Source organism: Hypanus sabinus, unplaced genomic scaffold (assembly GCF_030144855.1).
Source record: "Hypanus sabinus isolate sHypSab1 unplaced genomic scaffold, sHypSab1.hap1 scaffold_105, whole genome shotgun sequence".
Classification (NCBI taxonomy): Eukaryota; Metazoa; Chordata; class Chondrichthyes; order Myliobatiformes; family Dasyatidae; genus Hypanus; species Hypanus sabinus.
The window spans coordinates 598788-624336 of NW_026779103.1; the positions used below are offsets into that span (position 1 = coordinate 598788).

General features: G+C 46.0%; 1 long non-coding RNA gene across 2 annotated transcripts; it reads right to left on the bottom strand.

Moving 5' to 3' along the window:
* Positions 1-226: 226 nt before the first annotated feature.
* On the bottom strand, positions 227-15215 carry LOC132386175 (uncharacterized). 2 transcript variants are annotated; one of them, XR_009509424.1, is made up of 4 exons: positions 15185-15215; positions 11480-11648; positions 10241-10370; positions 227-667 (listed from the first exon to the last, which is right to left on the bottom strand). It is a non-coding gene; the product is annotated as an uncharacterized LOC132386175 (long non-coding RNA). The 2 variants fall into 2 exon arrangements; XR_009509423.1 differs by lacking the exon at positions 10241-10370.
* Positions 15216-25549: the final 10334 nt, after the last annotated feature.

Here is a 25549-nt window from a genome sequence, read left to right on the forward strand (position 1 = left end):
TGTACCAGTAGGTCCGATGACCAAGTGAATCCCTTCCCACAGTCCGAGCAGGTGAACGGCCTCTCCCCAGTGTGAACTGACCTGTGTGTCAGTAGGTCGGATGATCGAGTGAATCCCTTCCCACAGTCTGAGCAGGTGAACGGCTTCTCTCCAGTGTGAACTCGTTGATGTTCCTTCAGTTTAGATGAGCAAGTCAATCCCTTCCCACAGTCTGAGCAGGTGAACGGCCGCTCCCCGGTGTGAACTCGCTGATGAGCCATTAGATCAGATGACCGAGTGAATCCTTCCGCACAAATTCAGCAGATGACCAGCCTCTGCCCAGTGTGAACTGACTGGTGTGTCCACAGCTGGGAAGAGTGACTGAATCCCTTCTCACCCACAAAACAGATGAATGGCCTTGGCCAGTGTGAACCCGCTGATGTTCCTTCAGTTGAGATGACCGAGTGAATCCCTTCCCACAGTCTGAGAATATGAACGGACTCTCTCCTGTGTAAAATAACGGGTGAGCCGGTCGGTCAGATGAGCAAATGAATCCCTCCACACAGTCTGAGCAGGAAGGAAGGTTGAATGAATCCCTTGCTCCTCGTCTTAAATATCTGGATAGAGACAGCAAACCTGACGTGATCTGTTTGAGATTCCCGTAGACAAATTCCTTGTCATTTTTAACCTGTAAAAAAATTTACAAAATCCATCAATGGGTGAAGTACAACATTTCAGATGAGATCACCGATTTGTCAAGGTGTGATCTGGCATCACCGTTAGAGTGAAGTTCAACCCAAGTTGGAGAGAGAAGTCATCTTCTAACTGGGCACAGTGCTGGTATCTGGAATGACCAGCAAACTCTCTGATGCTTTTCCTGTCTCTATGAGAATGGGGCATTTCTGCCATCTCCAATCTGTGACCTGGCTCAGTCTGACTCTCTCCATTGATATTATTCCCTGTTCCCACTGAGCTGCATGGGTGCCCGACCCCACAGTAACTGAAACACTCTCACACAAACATCTGGCAGTGCATTCCACGCACCCATCACCCTCTGTGTAAAAAAAATTACCCGACAGCCCCGCAGCATCCATTTCCAAGCACCTTAAAACTGCCCCTCATGTTAGCCATTTTAAACCTGGGAAATAGCCTCTGACTATCCATGCAATCAATGCCCCTCATCATCTTTTCATCTGAAATACGCTCTGAACATAAACAAGGGAACCATACATTGCTTTCAGGTTTTGTTCAAAGTATACAAAATTATTTGTGTACAGATAGGGTAAACGTGAGCAGCATTTTCCACTGAGGTTGGGTGCGGTGATGTAAGTGGTGAAGGTAAAAATTTAATGGGAGCGTGTGGAAATAGACTTCACTGAAATGGTTGTGTGAGACTGGAATGAGATGTCAGCACAATCGGTGAATATGAGCTCGTTTTCAGCATTTAAAAGAAGTTTGGATGGGAGCCTGGATGGTAGGGGTATGGAGAGTGATTGTCCCCGTGCAGATAGTTGCATTTGACAGCTTAAATGTTTTTTCAGCATTGACTAGATGGGCCAAATAGCCTGTTTCCGTACTGAACTTCTCCACATTTCTGTGACAGAGAAGCTGGCCAAACTTGTTTGGAAGGGAAACGGTAGGAGTGACAACGGAGCAGCAATGGCTGGAGTGTCTGGGAGCAATTTGGGAGCTGAGTGATTGATACATCCCAAAGAAGTGAAAGCATTGGAAAGGCAGGAGGACACAACTGTGGCTGAAATGAGAAGCCAAAGCAAACAAAAAAGCAAAACAGAGGGCAAACGAAAGAGCAAAAACTATTGGGAAGCTTTTAGAAACCAACTGAAGACAAGTAAAGAAAGTCAGATGAGCTCAGTGCGTGGAATCATGATATTTTAGTCATTAATGAGTCTTGGTAGCACCCAACAGTCTGAGGCATTTAGAGGAACAAAATATCTGGGGCCTCAATACCTCTTGAAAACCAAGGTTTCCTGCCCCAGTCACCTTTCAACTTTTATTTTGTAAGGCACGTACAAACTCTACACCCTCAAAGTTACACTTCTGAAGGCCTCCCACTTACCAAGTACTCCTTGGCCAGAAAACAGCAAAATTTGTTCCTCTAATCTGGAAATTTGTTCCTCTAAATCCCTCAGACTGTTGGGTGCAACCAAGTCCCAATAATGGCTACAATATCATAATTCCCTGTCCTCAGCTCATCTGGCTTTCCTACGATGCTTCTTGAATTGTGATAAATGCAGCTCAGCACATTCATACCATGCTTGACCATTTGATTGCTGACTCTTATCTGAGGTCTGAACAATATCTGACTGGTGTCAAGAAAACAACCTTTCCCTGATTGTCACAAGACCAAAGGAGCTGATTGTGGATTACAGAAGGAATGGAGAAAGGCTAGCCCCTATTGACATCAATGGATCTGGTGTTGAGAGGGTGAACAGCTTTAAGTTCCTGAGTACAAACATCAACAAGGATCTCAGATGGTCTGTTCATACCGGCTGTGTTGTGAAAAGCGCACAGGAGCCCCTTTTACACCTCAGATGGTTGAAGAAGTTTGTTATGGGCCCCAAATCCTAAGTGCTTTTTTACAGGGAGACAATTGAGAGCATCCTGACTGACTGCATCACTGCCTGATATGTGAACTGTACTTCCTTCAATCTCAGGAACCTGCAGAGAGTGATGCAGACAGCCCAGTGCATCTGTAGATGTGAACATCCCATGAGTCAGGGCATTTACACTGACAGGTGTTTAAAAGGGGCCCAAAGGATATTGGGGACCCAATTCATCACAACCACAAACTGTTCCTGCATAATGTGCATCGTGATTATTATGTACTGAGGTATTCATTTTAACAGCTAGCAAATCACTGGCAATAAGAACTTTGATCTCCTCTGGGTTTGTTATGAATGTACCACAGCTCTGAGGGGCCGAAGGGGCGGGAGCAGCCCCTTCCTTCCGGAGAATCGCAAGATTGCTATTAATTAGGGTCTCGGAGCCAGGAAGTGAGAGACAATGCAACGGTTTTGGCCATTGTTCTTAGAGGCACCTGTGTGACGTGCATGTCCCTGCTACGTGACAGCTACCATGGATATGGACACTCTCGGGCAATGTGGGGGTGGGGATTGCATCACCCTACTTTGATGGACATCTACAACTCTGCAAGTCAAGATAAAAGGGGACTGCAGGAGGCAGTACCCCAGCGACGCACCAGAAGGACACCCTCGCTCAAGGCTCCCGTAATAGCTGGAAGTCACTCAACGCCATGTGCGCTCCTAACTCCTTTGCCTGGGGAGCGGGTGGCTGATAATACCGAGAAGGACTTTGAACTAACAACGGGGAAACCACGTTCCCCTGAATTTACGGAGTGACTTCATAAAGACCCGGGCAAGTTTTTTTTCGTTTTTCACCGATCCCTCTAAAACATGTGAAACCCCGAAAGGCTAAAGTCTGCAGACTTCTGAGTGACTTTTATATTTGCAACAGACAATATATTATCCCCTAGACAACAGTCTAGATTATTTTTTAATGATGATTATTACTACACCCGCGCTTTAGATTGAGTATTGACAACGTGCATTATCTGAATGTTTGTATTAACCTTACTTTTGTGCCGCTTTATAAATAAAAACGTTTGAAAATAGTGACATCAGACTTCAACGGTCCTCTCTATCTTTGCTGGTAAGTTATCCAGTTACGGGATACGTAACAGGTTCGACTGAGTTTGTCTGCTCTCTCACACTCTATAGCAGGCCTGTAATGGGTAATGAAGCGTTTTCTCACCAAAGCTCTTGCATATTGTCCATAAGTGGATTGTTTGCTAAATTACAGTTTAAAAAGTCGGAGTTCCAAATATCACTCCACTTCTTCCCTCTTGTAAATTCTCCAGCAACTTTTGCATCACCACAATACACACAGGGAACACCAGTTTCTAAAATGGACATAAATATTTCCTCCTGAGGAATTAAGGATATATATATATATTAAAAAAAATTGAACCTATGTAACCTCTGGCTAAAAGAATATTAGGGACTGAATAGGAATTTTTGAACTGAAGTAAACTCTGTGTTTAGTGGTTTGCTAAGACAGGCTCATTACCAGTTCTCTGTGGCATGCAGAGAGACTCACTGAGAGCTGATAATATTATGCATTGTATCCACGTTAGCTGATAACATTATACATTGTACCCTCGTTTGAGTCAAGGAAGGAGGACTGGCTGAAAAGGACAGGAATGAACATCTGTCTGTAATTAAGTCAGGGCCTTGCAAAGGGAATAACTGATAAGGTCTGGACAGTATATCCATCTGTAATTAAAACCTTCATTTAGCGAACTCTCTTATCTACGTAATTAAGTTTTGCGCCAACAGACCTGGTGGGCATACCAGTTCAAATAACATCTTGCAAAAGTAATGTTTAGGGCTTACTATGTATAAATGTCTGGGTTCATGTATAAATACACGGCTGTAACCTGACTAAGTCAGTCCACTTGCCAGATGGTGGCAGTGCTTACGTGCCTTCCCTTCGACGTGCGTCTCAAACTCTTGCAGGAGAATGCGCAATAAACCATGGTGACGATAAGAACCTAGTCTCCCAAGTTTTATTCAGATTCAACTTTAACATTTGGCATCATGAACAGGATCCGAATATAGGGAGTGCCAAGCAGAGAGGCTGAGTAAGTGGCTGGACCACTCTCGGGAATGTGGAGATCGACCGGGCAGCTAATAGGTATTTTACCTTTCGTCGCTCTCCATTAGTTCCTGGTACGGACCCTCGCCCAAGGTGATCACATACCTTGAAGGGATTGGGAAAAAATCTGTTGGGAGATGCTTCTAAGGGAGGCTAAATATTACTAAGTGGCGACGTGCCAGGTAAATTAATTAAATGAGCATGAAGTGCCAGCCGGGTAAATTAATTAAATGAGCATGAAGTGCCAGCCGGGTAAATTTATTAAATGAGCATGAAGTGCCAGCCGGGTAAATTTATTAAGTGGACAGGAGGTGCCAGCCGGGTAAATTTATCTGTTTGTTACTTAAGCAGGAGGCTTTGTGCCGGGTAAATTACTTAGAGAACATGGGTCAATTGCAGTCGATTGATACGAGTGGGCCAGGAGCAGCCCGACACAATGTGTGAGAGTTTTCCAGACAAGGAAAAAGATTGCAGCGCTGAATAAGAAATTGGGGAACAAAATCTGGCCACTGGGGGGGGGGAACCTGGGATATTACCTCATGAGAACAAGCAGTAAATTTGATATGGAATAAGAACAGTGGAAAGAAGTGGAAATTGTTGGAAAGGGAATGGAAGGATAAGGCAGATGCAGAGGTGAATGGTACATTATTAGCAAGTTGGAGGAATAATGCATGTGACAAAGGGTAGAGGTACGTACAGCAGGAGGAACGCCAAAGGTTTGGAGACGCTAAAAGCCGAGCGTGAATGGGTGGATAGACGCAGAAAACAAGAGCAGGAAAAACAACATAAGCAAACCGAGCCCAGCCTAGATAGGACAGAATGGCAGGAATGACAGTCTGAAGTTCGAACTGATAGGGAAACAAGAGATCCTGAACCCATGTCTGGCATACTTACCCTGTTTGAGGACAGTGACTGAGGTGTGGGCACCCACCGTACACCCCGCCCCAACACCCTACCAGGAGCCGAGTGCACCCGGTGCTCCCGAACCCCAATCCTCCCAGTACTCAGATACGGTGGCTGCTCGGGTAAAACAGTGGCGGCAGGGAAGGGGGAGGTCCCTATACCCTGAGATTCAGAAAGGGAATACCGATGACTATTCCGAGACGGGGAGGGAAGGATCCAATAGAACCCCAGAGTTAATGGCTCCACAAAGACATTGGCTCAATGGAAGAAGCCAGAGAGTGGTAGTGGAGGATTGCTACTCTGAGTGGAGGCCTGTGACTAGTGGTGTGCCACAGGGATCAGTGCTGGGTCCATTGTTATTTGTTATTTGATACATAATTCCCTAAAAGTGGCGTCACAAGCTGTAAAGAGAGCTTTTGGTACATTGGCCTTTATAAATCAAAGTATTGAGTATAAGAGTTGGAATGTAATGGTGAGGTTGTATAAGACATTGGTGAGACAGAATTTGGAGTATTCAGTGCAGTTTTGGTCACCTAATTACAGGAGGTGTATTAATAAAATTGAAAGAGTGCAGAGAAGGTTTGCAAGGATGTTTCCGGGACTTGAGAAACCAAGTTATTGTGAAAGGTTGAATAGGTTAGGACTTTATTCCCTGGAGCATACTGGAATTAGGGGTGATTTGATAGAGGTGTATAAAATTATGATGGGTATAGATAGAGTGAATGCTAGCAGGCTTTTTCCACTGAGGCCAGGCGGAAAAAAAAACTAGAGGTCATGGATTAAGGGTGAAGGGGGAAAAAGTTTAAAGGGAACATCAATGGGGGTCTTCTTCAGGCAGGGAGTGGGGCGAGTGTGGAATGAGCTGCCAGATGAAGTGGTGAATGTGGGCTCACTTTTGACATTTAAGAGAAACTTGGACAGGTACATGGATGAGAGGGGTTTGGAGGGATATGGCCCAGGTGCAGGTCAGTGCGACTAAAATGGTTTGGCACAGCCAAGAAGGGCTAAAAGGCCTGTTTCTGTGCTGTAATGTTCTATGGTTCTGAAGGCAATTGCCCACCCGAATGCTGCCCAGTCCACCAGCTGGAGGAGGGACAGTACTCAGTGATTCCTGTGTATGCACCCTGGAAGCCTCAAGAAATGATAATGATCATGAATCAGGTCCCAGATAGAAAAGAAAAACCAGCAGAGTTTGCTCAGTATGTCCACGGTACTATCCAAATGTTTAATGTGACTCTGCAAGATTTATTCGGACTCTGATGGGTGACTCTCTCAGCTGATGAGGGGCGGAAATGGAAGGCAGAATTGAGATACCAAACATGTCAGGAGTTACAGGCAGGAAACCATAATGAGAATGAACAGACAGACCGGATTATTCAAGCCTTGGAAAGGGCTCTCCAGCAACCTGTAAACATCACTGAAGTTCTTGAATGCAAACCTAAGCCTGGGGAATCGGGAATAGACTATTGGGAGTGATTTGTGGCCTGCTACGGCACTTTCGCAGGAGACCGAGTCTTTAATGATGGGAATCTGTTCCCCAGTTTAACACCTTACTGCTCCAATGCTTACAAACTGAGATAGCCAACATGATTAAAACAAATAATATGGATTGGCCTGACAATGATCGAAATCAAATGCGATGAGTTTTGACATATTATTGGGACCTGACATTGTGTGCTGTATCTGGGGATAAGAAATGGGAACAAACACTTACCAAGGGACAGGTGGGGACAACAACCTGTTTAGAAATTGACAATCAAGGATGCTTCCTACCGTGAGCACCACCCCTCAGGAAGAGCCCAATGTAACATTGCAAGTTGCTGGAATTCCTGTTCCGTTTAAGATTGATATGGGGGCAACCACAACCTCTCTCAATCAGGAAATAGTATCAGAAAAGGGATTTCAGCTATCAGTCGCGACAATCACTCTGTTTGGGTTTGAATGAATGGAATGTACGTATCCACGTACCCAGCCACTGCAGGTGGAATTCCAGGGGAACCAGTGTGAGGTTTCAGTTACAGTCACCACCAGTCGGGGGTGTAGTTTTGCAGGGAGAGACTTGCTCTGTCCATTGGAGGTTGAGATTCTATGCATGGACAAGGGTATCACCCTGGGACTAGCGAACAGCTTCCCCAGTTTCTGAACTCCCAGTGGTGGGCACTTAATCTGGACTCCACTGTGTTTGAACCCCTTCTGCCCCCGGCCGGCTCTCATGTGACTCTGTGCTGTGACCCTCCGGGGTGCACAACTGAGCAAAGCCAGTGTTATGCTCCCCGCGAGGGACAGAATTTCCCAGTCACGGTGATTGGGGAGGTTAAAGGAAATGAGGGCAGTGCATTTCTGGCCGAAGTTCCAGATTTCCTTTGGTGACACACAGGACTGGTTGTTCCCCACGCCACCTTTAAGGTTTGCCTTGGGTTCAAACCAAAGACCCTAGGGTTCCTTGCCTACATTTTGATGTAACAAGCCTCCAGTAACGAGGGAGACTGGCAAAACTTGGTCGCGGGACAACTCCAATACTGGAAGGAGTCTGAGGTGAAGACGGGATATCTGGTAAGACACTCTATTAATATTGACTGAACCCTAGACATTGTACCCCGTCTCTGGGCAACCTCAGGCCATGAAGTTGGCCGCACCAACTGCCCCGTCTGGATCACGGTGATAGATTCTCCCATCCATACCTCAATACGCCCTCTACCCTGAGGCAACGTTTTGTGAGGATGGAAGCTCTTTTGTGGATCCAGCCGGGAAACAATATTCTGGCTATGCGATAGTGACGGACAGTGAAATAACTGAGCAGGCTTCTTTTGAAGCAGCTGACTCCACCCAGAAGGCTGAGCTGTTTGCTCGGACTCCTGCCTGTATCCTAGCAACAGACTAAAGTGTAAACGTTCACACAGACTCCCGTTATGCATTTGGAATTGTACATGACTTCGGGAACATGGGGATTCCTGACTTCCTCTGGCTACCCCATTAGTAATGTTACCTTTGTAAACAACTTACTCACTGCTCCACAGCTACCTCGAGATTTGACTATTATTAAATGTGCGGCCCACACCCGCCAGTCAGACTGGGTCAGTAAACGCAATCCTTTAGCAGATTACACAGCGAAAATTGCTGCACAATCCTCAATAGTTGTAGTCCTCTGAGGTTCCCGTCAAGCAATCCTCCGTGACTCAAGCAGAACGGGTTTGCCAGACATGAGGGAGGTACGTATTTTTCAGGGGGACGCCTCTGAGGAGGAGTGCAAGCTGTGGTCCCAGATTGGGTGCCAGAAAGACCCCGAACTAGGATTTTGGATCACGCCAGTGGGACAGGTTTGTGTTCCTGCACAGTTCTTACCAATATTGGTTGATTATATACAGAAGTGTACACACCTGGGAAAGGAGGGAATGGGTGGTAACCTGTAACCAGCACACCGGGTATGACTCCCCTGACAGGTGGACCTTTTTCGTGTCTACAAGTTGATTTTATTCAATTGCCTAGAGTACATTGCTATAGATAATGCTTAGTTATTATACATGTGTTTAGTAGATGGACTGAAGCTATTCCAACTCCCAATAATACTGTTATGACTATTGTGAAGGTATTATTACAGGAAATAATTCCCAGGTATGTCCTGCCAGTGATGCTGAGCTCTGACAATGGCCCACACTTTGTGGTGAAAGTGAACAAAGAGGTATGTAACAAACCAGCTATCAGGCAATAATTCTACCGTACACCACCCACGGGTTGCTGCCATAGTGGAAAGAGCCAATGGCACTGAAGATTAAATTGCCAAAGTAACGGTGGAGACTGACCTCACTTGGTTGAAGGACCTACCGTTAGCCCTATTCCACATGAAGGTTACCCGACGGGGGAAAACAGGGTCATCACCAGCTGAAGTGATGTATGGACGGTCCATGAGGACACCCTGGGGACCACCTTGTATCCATTGCTCCCAGAAATTCTACCAGCAAAATTCAAAATTGATACCCTTGGGGAAGAGATGGGAAATAACCAAAATTCTCCAAGCATTACATATACAAGTACGACAGGCTTACAAGGAAGAGAATTTTCACTCCTCCTCACAGAGGAGTGATTATCCCACCACAGAACCAGGGAATATTGTCCTGATCAAGAACTGGGATTGTGGGAAACTCAGATCTCGGTGGAGAGGAGCATATCAGGTGTTACTGACCACTCCCACGGCTGCAAAACTGAAGGGGCAATCTCGGTGGATACATCGAATAGACTACAGACGTGTTACTGAAGGAACTGAGTAGAAGGACTCTCTCAGACTAAAGGAAAATGTATTTTCTGATAGTGGTGTTCATGCTTGTGTCTTTGACAGGGCTCACCTCAGCATCCGGGGGCCCTCATGTTAACACATTTCTGTGTCTCTGTCACACCGATGCCAAACAGGTAGAACTAGGGGCCTGCTGGGTTTGTGCTGAAATTCCGCAGCATGGTAAAACTATGATTCCAATGTCAGTAATCCTACTCAACCAGAGTGAGGAACTCTCAGCCTGGGCTTTCTCAAACAACACCCGGGAAAGTGAGGTGAGGAAATGTGGTATTATCAGAAATGACTGTGGCTGTCGGTGTTCTGAGGGATGGTATCTCAGGCTCCCACCAAATGCAACTTCCTAGACTGGGAAACATGCATCCTGGCCATACTCACAGGTGCACGGCAGCGGAGAGGAACAACTGAGCGATTCTGGATGATCACTTTTCTCTCCTATGGAGTAGCCAGGAATCCACCAATCAATTTGGCTATAGCACGAGGAGCTGGACACAATACTGCAGGGTCCCTGACAGAAACACAGGCCCAAGTAACAGAAGTATCCACTGAAATGATTGCAATCTGGCAAACAGTCCTTCAGAATTATATGGCTTTAGATTTTATCCTCACTGAGAAAGGTGGAACCTGTGCTAATATTGACACAGAATGCTGCACCTATATCCCTGATGAGTCTACTAACGTTACATCCCTCTCTGAGCACACTGCCAAGGAGATTGACAGCATGAAGAAAGTAGGGCAGGATTTAAACGGGTTCACTGAAGGTTCGAAATGGTGGCCTTTGAAGGCCTGTTAGTTAATATGTGGGGCATGATATTGCATTATGGCCTAATAGTTGTGCTTATCATTGTTACAATTACTGTTGAACGCTGTTTTTACTCACTGATAAGTCAATGCTGTACTCAGTTGATTTCTCTGTAAAAAACTACTGCTTTGTTGATCATTTAATGATCAAAAGGAGGGAGTGATAAAGTATGCAAAAGGGTTAACACTTGGTTAAACAATAGCAGCCTGTTTTTCTGAAAGAGACTGCTGATGAGCACCAGATGCTCTAAGCCATGCTGAGCCCTATTTCTTCTTGAGGTAAGCTAGCTCGGGTTCCAGGATGCTCATCTCCTTGTGCACTCACGTGTAGAGATAGGACAGCTTCAGTCTGTTCTGTGTGTGTAAGCCATTATGACTATTTTGTAATTTGTCTTTAGGGGCTGTCATGTAGTAAATAACTTTGGCCCCAGCCTGTCTTATGTGGTGGGTATCTGGCAGATATATCTGTGGTGTAAGGGGAATTGTTAGTCAGTTAGTGGATTGGGCGGGAACAGTCATAGACTCTTCCTGTTTGAGTGACTAACTGAATAAGCCCCAGGTGCTTCGAATAAAGAGTTTGTGCTCATACGGTCTCTGAGTGACTTTATCTGGATTTGACTTTGACAGAATGGGATAGCTTTTAAAGGGCTGGGCTGCTGGAAGCACATTACCAGACCTGAAGTGATTCCAACCGGGTCTGACAGAGGCATAACTGGTACTTCTGGGCACATTCAGTCTCCCTCCAACTATTCCCTACCTTCTTTTGTAGAGGAATGTAATGTCTAAAGGACCAGTGTTTGAGTAAATGAGACTCACCAAACTTTCTCCTGACTGAATCACTGGAATCTCCGAGTCAGAAGGGTTTCTCTCCAGTTGATGCTCTCAGTCCTCGGGCAGGTTCACTTGTTGCTGTTCCCTCGTCTACAGTCGTGGTTTCCTTCCAGTTGGGGTTTTTCTTCCAATAACTCTCTCACCGCAGGTCTAACTTTAACATGAAACATAAAGAAGCACATTAACAATAAAAAGGAGCACCAGACATTTCTGCTTAATGTTACTAAGAACAAAACTCACTGAAACTTAAACATTGAAGATATAATGATCTCAGTGAACAATCTTTTATTGTCCCTCACACATCACAAAACGATATGGGATAAGATGGAGCCATCACTCAGTCATGGTAAGACATAAGACACAGGAACAGAATTAGGTGATTCAATCTATCTGGTCTGCCCCACCACTCAACCATGGCTGATTTTTATTCCAACACCATATTCCTGCCTTCCTCCTGTAATCCTGAAGTTACTCAGCAATCATGAGTATATTAATCTCTGCCATATATATACCCAAATGGCAGCCTCAACCAACCTCTGCGGCAGCAAATTCCACAGATCAGACATCTTTTGGCCACTTTTTTTTCCTCATCTCAATTTTAAAGGGAAGCATCTTTATTCTGAGACTGTGCTGTCAGATCGCAGACTCTCCGTCTAATGGAAACATCCTCTCCATGTCCACTGTATCCAGGCTTTTCAGCATTCGGTAGGTTTACTTAACCATACATCTCCCCCACCACCTCCACCGTCCCTCTGAACTCCATTGAGCACAGGTCCAGAACCACCAAATGCTCCTCATACATAAAGCCAATCTTTCCTGTGATTATTCTTGTAAATCTTGTCAGCAACAACTGTACTGAACACAAACAGGTACCAGGATAATTTACAGAGAAAAGTTGTGCTTGCTTTACTGCTCTACTATCACAGAATGACCCATTTCCATTTCCAGGTTAAAACAGGTCCATTTCAGGAAATATAAACCATTCCAGGGTGAATGTAATAAACAGAAACTGGAATTACCAGAAACACTCAGCACGTACGGAACAGCTGTGTTGAGAGGACAAACTTTACAATTCAGGTTAATATATTTCATCAGAATGACTTCAAACATTTTCAGTTTTTAATGCAGATCTCCAGCAACTTGAGATTCTGCTTGATTTCTGCCGAGTGACAGACAGGTGACAGTGGGGGGGGGGGGGGGGGGTGATTTCCAAACACAGTTCAACACCAAACTCAAGGGTCTATATCTACTGTTGTAAACACGGAACTGCCCATTTACTCATAGCCTCTCCCTGTGAGAGATGGAATGGGAATTCATCCTCTCCTCAGATTAGCAGTCTTTGCTTCCAAAGGAACTCCAGAAACAAACTGCTGATCCCAGACCAGAAATACTCACTCAACACCTCATAAGCCCAAGCAGCTCGATCCCCGGGTCCATTTTACCTGGATCAAGAACTGTGAATAGTGAAGTGAGTAGAAGATGAACTGATCTCCAAAAGTCAAAGTTAAAGATGAAACACCCTGTTCAACATTTTAAGCAACATTAGTGTATTATTTTTGTTTTGTGTAATTTTAGAGTGAAAAAAAATAAAAGGAACAGCATGCAAAAGTTTGGGGACCCTAAGAGATTTAAGCTCTCAGATAACTTTTACCAAGGTCTCAGACCTTTATGAGATTGTTAGTGCTATGGCTTGTTCATAATCTTTGTCAGGAAAGTCCAGGTGATGAAAATTTCAAAGCTTTATAAATACCCTGACACCTCAAACCTTCTCCCAGCAATCAGCAGCCATGGGCTCCTCTAAGGAGCTGCCTAGCACTCTGAAAATTAAAATAATTGATGGCCACAAAGCAGGAGGAGGCTATAAGAAGATAGCAAAGCATTTTCATGTAGCCGCTTCCTCAGTTCGTAACATAATTAAGAAATGGCAGTTAACAGGAATGGCAGAAGTCGTCCAAGAAATCTTTCCCACAGAACTGCTTGTAGGATTGCTAGAAAGGCAAATCAAAACCTCCATTTGACTGCAAAAGACCTTAACGAAGATTAAGGTCTGGAGTGGTAGTGCACTGTTCTACTGTGCAGCAATACCAGCACAAATATGACCTTCATGGAAGAGTCATCAGAAGAAAACCTTTCCTCCATCTTCACCACAAAATTCAGCATCAGAAGTTTGCAAAGGAACATCTAAACAAGCCTGATGCATTTTGGAAACAAGTCCCTGTGGACTGCGGAAGTTAATATATAACCTTTTTGGCTGCAATGAGCAAAGGTATGTTTGGAGAAAAAAAGGGTGCAGAATTTCATGAAAAGAACATCTCTTCAACTGTTAAGCATGAGGATGGATCAGTCATGCTTTGGGCTTGTGTTGCAGCCAGTGGCACAGGAAACATTTCACTGGTAGAGGAAAGAATTAATTCAAATAAATACCACAAATTCTGGAAATAAACATCACATCATCTGTAAAAAAAGCTAAAGGTGAAAACGGGATGACTTCTACAACAGGATAATGATCCTAAACACACCTCAAAATTCACAATGGACCACCTCAATAGGTGCAAGCTGAAGGTTTTGCCATGGCTCTCACATTCCCCCAATTTAAACATCATTGAAAATCTATGGATAGACCTCAGAAGAGCAGTGCATGCAAGACAGCTCAAGAATCTCACAGAACTGGAAGCTTTTTGCAGGAAGAATGTGCAACAATCCCAAAAAAAGAATTGAAAGATTCTTAGCTGGCTACAGAAAGCATTTACAAGCTGCGATACTTGCCAAAGGGTTGTTACTAAGTACTGATCATGCAGGGTGCCCAAACATTTGCTTCAGACCCTTTACTTTTTTTGTTATTTTGAAACTGTAAAAGTTGGAAAAGAAAAAGTAATCGAGCTTAAAATATTAAAAAATGTGTCATCTTTAACTTTATGCCTTTTGGAACTCAGGTCATCTTTTATTCACTATATTGCTATTCACAGCAACAGAAATTTTGACCAGGGATGACCAAACTTTTGCTTGTCACTGTATGTGATTTTCCTGCTAAATGATACTTTAAGTCAGATTTCCCCTGAACACCCACCCCCCTCCAGGTGGCTGTCAGTGGTGAACTCGGTGATGGCAATGCCAAAGAATATGAAGGGAAGGGCAGTAGTCTGTCTCACTGGAGTCTGGCACATTTGTGATGTGAAAGCTACTTGTTGCCCAGGGCAAAGGTGTTTGATATCAGTACGTACCCAGACAGAATGGGTCAAAGCATGTCCTCACCGGTAGAAAACGCCAGAACAAGAGCAGGCAGAACAAGCAACACACACAAAATGCTGGAGGAACTCAGCAGGCCAGGCAGCATCGATAGAAAAGAGTACTAATGCTGAGTTCCTCCGGCATTTTGTGTGTGTTGCCTAGATTGCCGGCAGCTGCGGTTGGAGGCGGAACAAAGGTGACTGTCTCAACAGCTGATAGAAAGATTTTGTTCCCTTTCTCCGAGTTTCTGATCCCTGCATTTAGTTTTCTGGAGCTCGGCTCTGTCTGTGAGATCTATTTGCTCCCATTCCCTGATCAGCCGGAAGCTCCCGGGGCCCGTGTACGGATCGTGGGGCTGAGAGAGAGGAAAAAGACCTGTCCTGTGCCGAGTTTGTGAGTCACGGTGTTCAGTGTTCACAGAAATTGTCACTCAATTAAAGCCCATCCAGCACCCGTTCTTACCTCTGCCGGTCCTCCCGACATTTTGTGTACTGTGCGCATGCGGAGTTATCCAAGACAGCGGCAAGCTTGACGCCTGCGCATTTGATCGGTACTTCAAGCGACAGCGAAATTTTACTCGCAGCGCTTTATGGGTAATCCCGGTGCCATTAAAACTTTCTGCAAGCACTGGTTTCATGCCTGTACCTCAGTTTGTTTTGTGTGTAGAAAAATCAGCAGGTTTTTTTTTTACCAAGAAAGCGGCTCCCATAAACGATACACTCAATATCAACAGGCATTTCGTTTATTTAATGCCAAAGTACAATCCTCTTACAAATGCAGATATGAAACAGAAGAGATTCTGCAGTTGCTGGAAAACAGCGACGCACACACACACAATGCTGAAGGAGCTCTGCAGTTCAAGCAACAACTAAGCAGAGGAGTACACAGTCCAGACATGCTGAAAGGGCTCGGCCTAAATGCTGTCCATTTATTCCTCTCCACATTTGTTGCCTGATCTGCAGATTACCTGCAATGTTTTGTAGACATTAACCATTTTGTTTTTCAATTGACCAGTTTCCAAATGTTACTCATCTTTCATTCATAGCCACACCCTGCTGGTCTGGTTCCTCTTCCTCCTCCTCCTTGTAAGCTCCAGACCCCGTCTCTTTCCGGAGACCTAGAGCCCTGATTGGTGCTGGCAACTCTTTGGATTCTGACTTTGCTCCACCGAAGATTCACTCGCTAGTCTGCTGTCAGGCTTTAGAGGCGCATTGCAACAACCCAGCTGTCTGAGGCACAGTCCTTTGAAATTAGTGAGTGTGGTAGAGACAGGGGATTTGATACAGAACTGATTTATCTTTCACGGAACACAGTAATAAACATCAGTCTAGTTTAAGGCTAACATCAGCAGAACAGTGTCCCCCAATGCTCAGTGACCAGGGTTCACAAGAACTGCAGAATCTGACAGTAACAATCCCTCATGAACCTGCAGCGGCTTTCAGTCACCGTGGTGGTTAAACATTTAACACGGAGCTGATTTGATCTTCCTCCCTGACGTGCAGTTGCTGGTGCTGCAGCAGCTGGGATAATTGAGTAAAGCTCATTGCTCACTCCGGACAGAAACGTGGCCTCTATTTATTGTGAACTCACCGGAGCATCACAAGGTGGGTTAACTCTTCACACACACGGAGCAGGTGAACGGCCGCTTCGCAGTGCGAAGCTGTTGGTGTATCTGCAATGGCTGACTGATTCCCTTCCGAAAATGAGAGCCAGAGTATGACGTCAAACTGCTGTAACGTCACGGCATTGTATCCAATCAGATCACAGACATGGACACGTGATCGGGCTCTCCTGGCAGCGAGTGGGGCGCTGTCTTCTCCAGCATCTCGGCCTCGACATTCAAGGATCACTGGCATTCAAACGCTGGTGAACTGACAGATACAGCGGAGCTATCGTTCTGTTGTGTTTGTGATTCCCACACACAGATCTTTTGACATTTCTACACTGTTAAAAGTTTACAGACCACGTCAGTGGGTGAAGGAGAACATTTCAACTCAGGTAATTTTAATCTCCTTGGTGCCTTCAGAGAAAAACACTGTTACAGCACAAAACAATTTGGAGGAACAAGATTTCATCTTCTAGCTGTCTACAGTTCCGGCATCAGGCACAATATCAAACTCTCTGCTTCCCTCTCTGTATCAAAATGGATCATTCCTCCCCTTCATCAGTCTGTGACTTTGCTCAGGTTGTCTATCTCCTTCGCATTCTGAGCATGCGCCACACACCCACTAAGATTACATTTTATTTACACGGACGCGACGAGAAACTTTCTGATTATTGTGTCCCTCATGGCATCTGACAGTGGTAAACTCAGAGTCAGCAATGCTATTGATCCTCAGGAGTAGGTGATTAGGCTTTTTCGTTGGAGATCGATAAACTGCGGGTAGTGTGCAGCTGGATGAGAGGTTCATTTTCAGACTGGAAGGAGGAAGCGTTTGGAGTTCCCCAGAGATCAGTCCCTGACCACAGATGGTCACAGTTTAATGTCCTGGCGGAGGCAGCGAGATGTCAGATGTCCCAGACTGCCGGTGACGCAGAAAGAGTGGATTTGGGGAAGGGGAGGCTATTCACATGCAATTTCGTAGCTTTGCAATCAGTACATAGTGCACTGTGGGGCTGCAGTGGCGGGATCCATTGCTGGGATCAGTGCACAGTCACGTGGGCTATGAGGATTTTGTGAATAAAGCGCCATTCTCCAATTAAGAATCTCAAGCCGCGGAGTAAGCCTATGGTTTGTATATTTAAGTTGTATGTATGGCATTGTGATAACCTGATACTTTAGCCCTCCACGAGCTCTCTATCCTGACCTTTCAATATCCGACTTCATCCGTAAATTTGACCACGGCCATCAATACTGTCATCCGATGCATTGACATAGAACAGAAAAAGAAACGTTGCTAACCAGACCCCTGTGGACCTCTGGGGTAATAATCTCAGAATTGGTGCCTGTGCCCCTGCTAACGATGAAAGAATATCATTGTCAGGCGTATTAATGTGTGGCTGAGAGACTTGTCTAGGGGTCAGGGCTTCAGATTCCTGGATCACTGGGGCCTCTTCCGGGGGAGGTACGACCAGTACGAAAAGGACGGGTTACACCTGAACCCAAAGGGTTCGAATATACTCGCGGGCACAGATGAAAAGGAAAAGAGGAATTATGGGAGGAAGCTGGCAACAAATATCAAAGAAGGTATTAAAAGCTTTTTTGTTAAGAATATAAAGAATAAATTAGAGTCAAGTGTAGATATAGAACCAATGCAAATTAATGCTGGAGATATTGTAATGAGAGATGCAGAGAAGGCAGTGGAACTGAATGATTGGAAGACATCTGCAGTATATCGGACATTCAAGAGTGTCACGGAAGTGAAGTTTGTGCAGTGAAAATTATGACTGAGAAGGTGCTCAGGAAGCTCAATGGTCTGAGGTTGGATAAATCTCATGGACCTTATGGAATGCTTCCTTGTATTCTGAAGGGAGCAGCCGGAGAGATTGCAGAGGCATTTTACGATGATCTTTCAAGAATTGTTAGATTTGTGGCATTGTACCAGGTGACTGGAAAATTGGAAATGTTACCCCGCTATTTAAGAAGGGTGGGCGGCAGCAGAAAGGAAACTATAGACGTGTTAGCCTGACATCAGTGGTTTGAGAAGTTGTTGGAATCGATTGTTAGGGATGAGATTACGGAGTACCTGAGACACATGACAAGAGATGCCAAAGCCAGCATGGATTCCTGAAAGGAAAATCCTGCCTGAGAAACCCACTGCGAATCTTTGAGGAAATTATCAGCAGTGTACACAAAGGAGATGCAGTAGATATAGTGTACTTGGATCTTCAGAAGACTTTGACAAGGTGCTGCACATGATGCTGCTTAGCAGGATAATAGGCCATGGAATTACAGGGAAGTTACTAGCATGGGTGGAGCACTGGCTGGTCAGCAGAAAGCAGAGTGGGAATAAAGGGGTTCTATTCTGGCTGGCTGCCGGTTATGAGTTCCACAGGGGTCGGTGTCCGGACCGCTGCTTTTTACGATGTATGTCAATGATACGGACAATGGTATTAATGGATTTGTGGCTAGGTTTGCCGATGATACAAAAATAGGTGGAGGAGCGGGTAGTGTTGAGGAAACAGAGACCCAACAGAGAGACTTAGATAGTTTATGGGAATGGGCAAAGAGTTGGCAAATGAAATACCAAGTTGGAAAGTGTATGATTCTGCACTTCGGTGGACAGACAATTATTTAGTTGGGGAGAGAATTCAAAATGCAGAGATGCAAGTGGTCTTGGGAGTCCTTGTGCAGGATCCCGAAATGTTACCTTCCAGGTTTAGTCGGTGGTGAAGAAGGCAAATGCAATGTTGGCATTCATTTTTAGAGGTACAGAATACAAGAGCAGAGACACGATGGTGAGGCGGGGGACCACACTTTGAGTATTGTGTGCAGTTTGGTCTTATTTTAGAAAGGATATACTGATGTAGGAGAGGTTTCAGAGAAGATTCATGAGAATGATTTCAGGAATGAAAGATTTACCGTATGAGGAACGTCCAGCAGCTCTTGGGCTGGACTCCCTGGAGTTCATAGAAACATTCAGAATTGAAGGACGTCTGTTTAGAACTGAGGTGAGGAGAAATTACTTCAGTCAGAGGGCATGAAAGGGTATGGTGTGAACCAGGGGAGTGGGCATGACAGGAAGAATCGGATCAGCCCATGATTTACTGGTGGATCAAAATCAATGGGTTAAATGACCTATCTCTGTTCCTGTATCTGATGGTCTTATAGATTTACTCGTCCGTGTGTCTCCGTCCATTTCAAATTTTCACAAAGTATGTACATTTCAATATCTTAAACACATGGATTTCTGCAGATGCTGGAAATCCAAAGCACCACACACAAAATGTTGGAGGAACTCAGCAGGTCGGGCAGCATTTCTGACATGAATCAACAGTCTACGATTCAGGCCGAGACCTTCCTTCAGTTCTGGAAAGTTAGGAGGAAGACTCCAGGCTAAAATATCGTGGGGAGGGGAAAGTGACAGGTGAAGCCAGGTGAGTATGGAAGGTAAGGGGCTGGAGAGGATCTGGTAAGAGGGGATAGTGGAGCACAGGGAGAACGGAAGCAGGTCAAGACGCCGTGTGAAGTGATAGGCGGGTGAACATAGGCATGGGACCAGAGAGGTGAATAGAAGGAAAAGGGAGGGGTGAGGGATTATTTTTTTACCGACATTCATGACATCAGTTTGGAGACAAACTCGACGGAAAGTAAGTTGTTGCTCTTGCACCGTGACCGGAGAGGAAGCAACGGAGCCAAAATGGGAATGAAAATCAGAGTTAAAATGTTTGGACGCCGGAAAGCTGATCTTGTCACCGATGGCGTGGTGGTGCTCAATGAAATCAACCCCAGTTCATCACGGGTCTCCCCAATGTACAGAAGCCCGCATCGGGAGCAGGAAACACAACAGACTTCCACAGCAGTTTGGCAGCTGAAGTGGTGCCTCACCTGGGAGAAATGACTGGGGCCCTGACGAGAGCTGAGTGGACAGGTGGACTACTTTGTCCACTTGCAGGGAAAGGTGCCGGGTGGAAGATCAGCAGTGAGGGACAGATGAAAAGAGGAATCACGGAGGGAGCGTTCCCTGCGGAGTGATGGGTATGGGAGGCAGTGATATGTTTGTTTGTAGCGTCCATTTAAAATGGATACAGGCCAGCCACGCTCACCTGATCTTCTGGCTGCCCTAATAGTGATAGAGTTCCTCTTGCACTGCCTACAACACACTGCCCCTCTGCAACCAACATATTCTGCTCATGCAAGCGGGCAGTTCACACCACCTTGTCCATGGAGTTTCACAGCATCGATGTGTGTAGTGAGGTCTACAAAGTCCATTCTGGTGTTTCTGCCCACGCCAATCTCTTTAATTCTCTCATGTTACAGCAATGAATTTTCCTGTGATGGGGAAATATCTCTGTCTATCTGTGCTTCTGTCCATCTATCTATTTTTCTATCTTCCATTTAAGTTTCTGCTCATTTCTCCCTCACAAAATACTCACACACACACACACACACACACACACACACTCACAGACACACACACACACACACACACACAGACACACAAACACACTCACAGAGACCCACACACAGAGACACACACACACACACACACAAACACACACATACACACACACACACACTTACACACACACACACAGACAGACACACAGACAGAAGACACACACAGAGACACACTCACAGACACACTCACAGACACACACACACACACACACACACACACACACACACACAAACACAGACAGACACACACACACAGACACACACATTCTCTCACACACAGACACACACACACACACACAGACACACACACACAAACACAGACAGACACACACACACACATTCTCTCACACACAGACACACACACACACACACAGACACACACACACACACAAACACAGACAGACACACACACACAGACACACACATTCTCTCACACACACACACACACACACACACACACACAAACACAGACAGACACACACACACACACACAGACACACACACACACACACACACACAAACACAGACAGACACATTCTCTCACACACAGACACACACACACACAACTAGAGTTTCAATTTCACGGAATTTCAATTTCTTTGCCCCAATGGAACTTCATTTTTTCGGTCTTTTTCATATATTCTGCGCTTATCTTTTCACTGTTCACTGAATTTAAGGTACTCGGGAGTATTTATTGAAATTGTATTTTATATTAGCTTATAGATAGCGTGGTCAAGGGATATGGGGAGAGGGCAGGAACGGGGTACTTATTGTGTATGATCAACCATGATCACAGTGAATGGCTGTACCGGCTAGAAGGGCCGAATGGCCTACTCTTGCACCTACTGTCTGCTGTCTATTGAAATTCATGCAGAAGCGCCAAATGGATTTTAGTGAGAATTTTGAAAATGTTCCCCAGATTAGGCCGGGTCAGGGTGGCAGGAAGAAGAGATCCAGGGGAACTTGGCTTTGTGGATACTGAGATGACCTGACCACAAAGGCAGAGGGTGCTGGTAGAGTGAGAAGCGTATTCTCTCTGGAAGCCGGTACCCAGGACTGTTCTGAACAGATCTGTTCCGACAACCCTGTTCGTTGTGATTTTTACTTCAGTCAGAAGGTGATGCAAACGTGGATGCGGGTTCAATTGCAGCATTTAAGTGAAGTTTGTCTGGGCACATGGATGGGGAAAGTATTGACATCGATATTCTGGGTGCACGTGGATTGGTCCATGCAGAGAATTGCACAGACTAGATGGGCCGAAAGCCGTGTTTCTGTGCTACAAGAGAAAGAAATACATTGTGCGTCCTGTACAAGCCAGTTTCCCAGGGGACTTAAATCATTCCAACGAAATGTCCTAAAAATCTGCAAAAACAAGAAACACTCAATGGATGAAGAATATCTGTGGAGACGAACAAAGACAGGCAGACAGACAGACATACTTTACTGATCCCGAGGGAAACTTTTCATTACAGCCGCGCCGACCAAGAATAGTGAAGAAATATAGCAATAGAAAACCATGAATAATTAAATAATAATCAGTTAATCATGCCAAGTGGAAATAAGTCCAGGACCAGCCTATTGACTCAGGGTGTCTGACACTCCGAGGGAGGAGTTGTAAAGTTTGATGGCCACAGGCAGGAATGACTTCCTATGACGCTCAGTGTTACATCTCGGTGGAATGAGTCTCTGGCTGAATGTACTCCTGTGCCTAACCAGTACATTATGGAGTGGATGGGAGACATTGTCCAAGATGGCATGCAACTTGGACAGCATCCTCGTTTCAGACACCATCGTCAGAGAGTCCAGTTCCACCCCCACAACATCACTGGCCTTACGAATGAGTTTGTTGATTCTGTTGGTGTCTGCTACCCTCAGCCTGCTGCCCCAGCACTCAACAGCACTGGCCACCACAGACTCGTAGAAAAGTTAATGTTTCAGCTCCAACACCCTGTGCTTGAATGGCTTCAAACAATTTCTGATGTGATTTCAGGTCTCCAGCATCTTGAGTGTTTGTTTAGTTTCCAGCTGCTCACAGACAGACGACAGTGAGTGGGAATTCCCAAACACGGTGAGGACACTGAACCCGAGGTAAATAACCAACGATGCAAACACTGAACAGCTCATTCCAGGTACTCACTGCCTCTGTGTATTGAGATTACCTCGCAGGTCTATTCCCTCTCTCCGATCTTTTCGTTCTGTGGTCATTCAGCCCCTCTAACCATCAACAAGTTGGCAGCTTCCATTTCCTTGCACTCTCTATAACAAATACTCTCTTACCACTTTGTTAACCTTCTACTGAATTAATTTCCATCTTCTGCAGCCCCGTGTTGCCCCAACCCCTCACCTCCCACCCCCGTCACTATCTCCACCTTCCCACCTCCCCCTCACCTGAATCCACCTCTCACTCCCCAGCTCTTGCCCCATCCCCACCCCTCACCTCATTTCTCTGACTATTTACCGTCCACTCTCAGTCCAGAGGGATGGTCTCGGCCCGAAATGTTGACGGTCCATTCCCCTCCACAGATTCTGCCCGACCCACTGAGTTCCTCCGGGAGAGGCGGTACAGTAGCATAAAGATCCACACTCAGCAAGTCACGTGACAATTTCACGCAGAGGCGATCTCTGCCGTCTGTTCTAGGGGGAGCACAGGGCAAAGACGTGGGTCCACCAACATCTGACGCCACGATCCAACCGACCTCGCTCTAGAAAGTAATTTATTTTTCCGCCAGTCTGTACCTTCTCTCCTCCATGGCAAGTCCGAAGAGCACCCTTCTGACTAACGGTATCTACCGCCACCGCTCCCACCCAAACCCATCGCCCCTTCCCTCAAAGACCGCGCCCGCCCTTCCAACCCAAATATGATGGCGGGAGAAGAGGGTGACCGACGGCGACAACCGTTTGCGTTTCTAACCTCGACCGCCTGCCTCGGGGCGGGGGAGGACATCAAAAAGCTGCGCGCAGGGTGGGACAAAGGCGGATCCACACGCCGGGAAAACAATCGGCAGACAAAAACACGACGGGAGCAGTTGCTTCGAACTTCGTGAAGTACGCATGCGCACTGTCTGGAGGCACCTGGGGAATGTAGTAAAAATGTCTATATCCTCAAATAATTTAAAATCAGTTATGTTTTCATTGAACTTCTTGTCCGCCTTCTTTCACAGAGAGCGTTGGGTGCCTGGAATGCGCTGAAAGAGTGGTGGTTGAGAGCCTCTTGGATGGGAACATGAATGTGAGGGAAATTGACATTGTGTCAGCAGACGCCATTAGTTACGCAGGCATGTGATGACCGATTTGATTGTTTCGGTACAAAATTGTGGAGTATTCCTGTGCTGGATTCTTCTGCGTTCTTGCAGGACTTTGCAAACGTCCTGGGCCCATTTCGGTAGAGACGGTGGCTTCGACCTTTCCACTGTACTGTATTTATCAGCATAGACCGGAAAGCGTCGCGCGGCAGCAAGGGATGCTGGGAATGGCGAAGGTGAAGCGCCACGGGAGGGATGTGGGACAGGTACCAGAGAAGGAGTGCCAGGGTGGGTGTTGGGAGCGGTTGCTGGCGCTGATGCAAACATGCGCGGACCTGAGACACCAGGGAAGGTCATTTATTCATTATTGCAGAATGGTGCTTCCCGCTTCCTCCCATCTCCATTCCCCTTTTCCCAATCATGATTCCCTTCTCTCAGCCCCTTTCCCTGTCTCAGTGCACAACAAAGATCCATATCAGAACCAGCTGTATCGTCACTCGTATATATCACTAAAATAAGTTTATCTTTTGGTGATAGTGCCATACATCAAGTTACTAAAGTACTAAAGTACCCAACGATCCGCACTGCCCATCAACGCACCTAGGTAACCCGAGCCAAACAACAGAAAAGTTTACACAGGTCAATTAACATAAGAGACAGAGCGTTTTTGGAATGTGGGAGGAAAGCGAAGTACCCGCAGGAATCCCGCAAGTTCACGGGAGCTAGAATTAGTGCTCGCAGTAGTTTTATCAATCCAGTAGAATGTTCTTCTAAGGGATTGTCATCCGTGGGTCCTCGGCTGGCTGAAGAGGCCGATCCAGGATTCACATAACGGCAGTGTTAGGGTTTATTCCCTTAATGGAGATCGGCCGCGCGTGACTGTCTAATTTGGGGAAGCTAATGCATGGTCATACATCAGATGGTCCTTAACAGATCGGGGACGTGACGGTCAGGGTCCAGTGGCTTGGAATGAGAGATGACTCTGGTCTCTCAGCAGACTTCCGCCGCCTTCACTGCCGTTGCGTTGTGTTAGGTTTCTGTACCGTGTTACGCCCCATCTCTACTCCACGTCCTCTCGTACCCTCTTCGCTCTCGGCTTGCCTCCTGAATTCGCCGCCCCTCCATTCTGTATCATTCTCACTTCCACAATATCTTCCCCACCAGATCACACGATGTTCTTATCCGAGGAAGTGTGCAATTTGACGCTCGCTGGGAATTTCACGGCAGTTGGAAACATGCAGTGGAGAGCACCTTCCATCACGTCAATGGTCATCTTCGCCCTCACATTCCTACTGGGGGTCCCGGGTAACGTCACAGTCATCTGGGTGATTGGCTTCAAGATGAAGAGTAATGTCCACATGGAGTGTTTCCTGACTCTGGCTCTGACTGACCTGATCGATTGCCTGACCCTTCCCTTCCGCATGGCCAACGCCTAGTTTTCCTGTAAGTTTATTGGAATCTTGATGTTCCTCGACGCATCCGCCAGCACGAGTCTGTTATGTCTGATCAGCAGCTGCCGCTGCC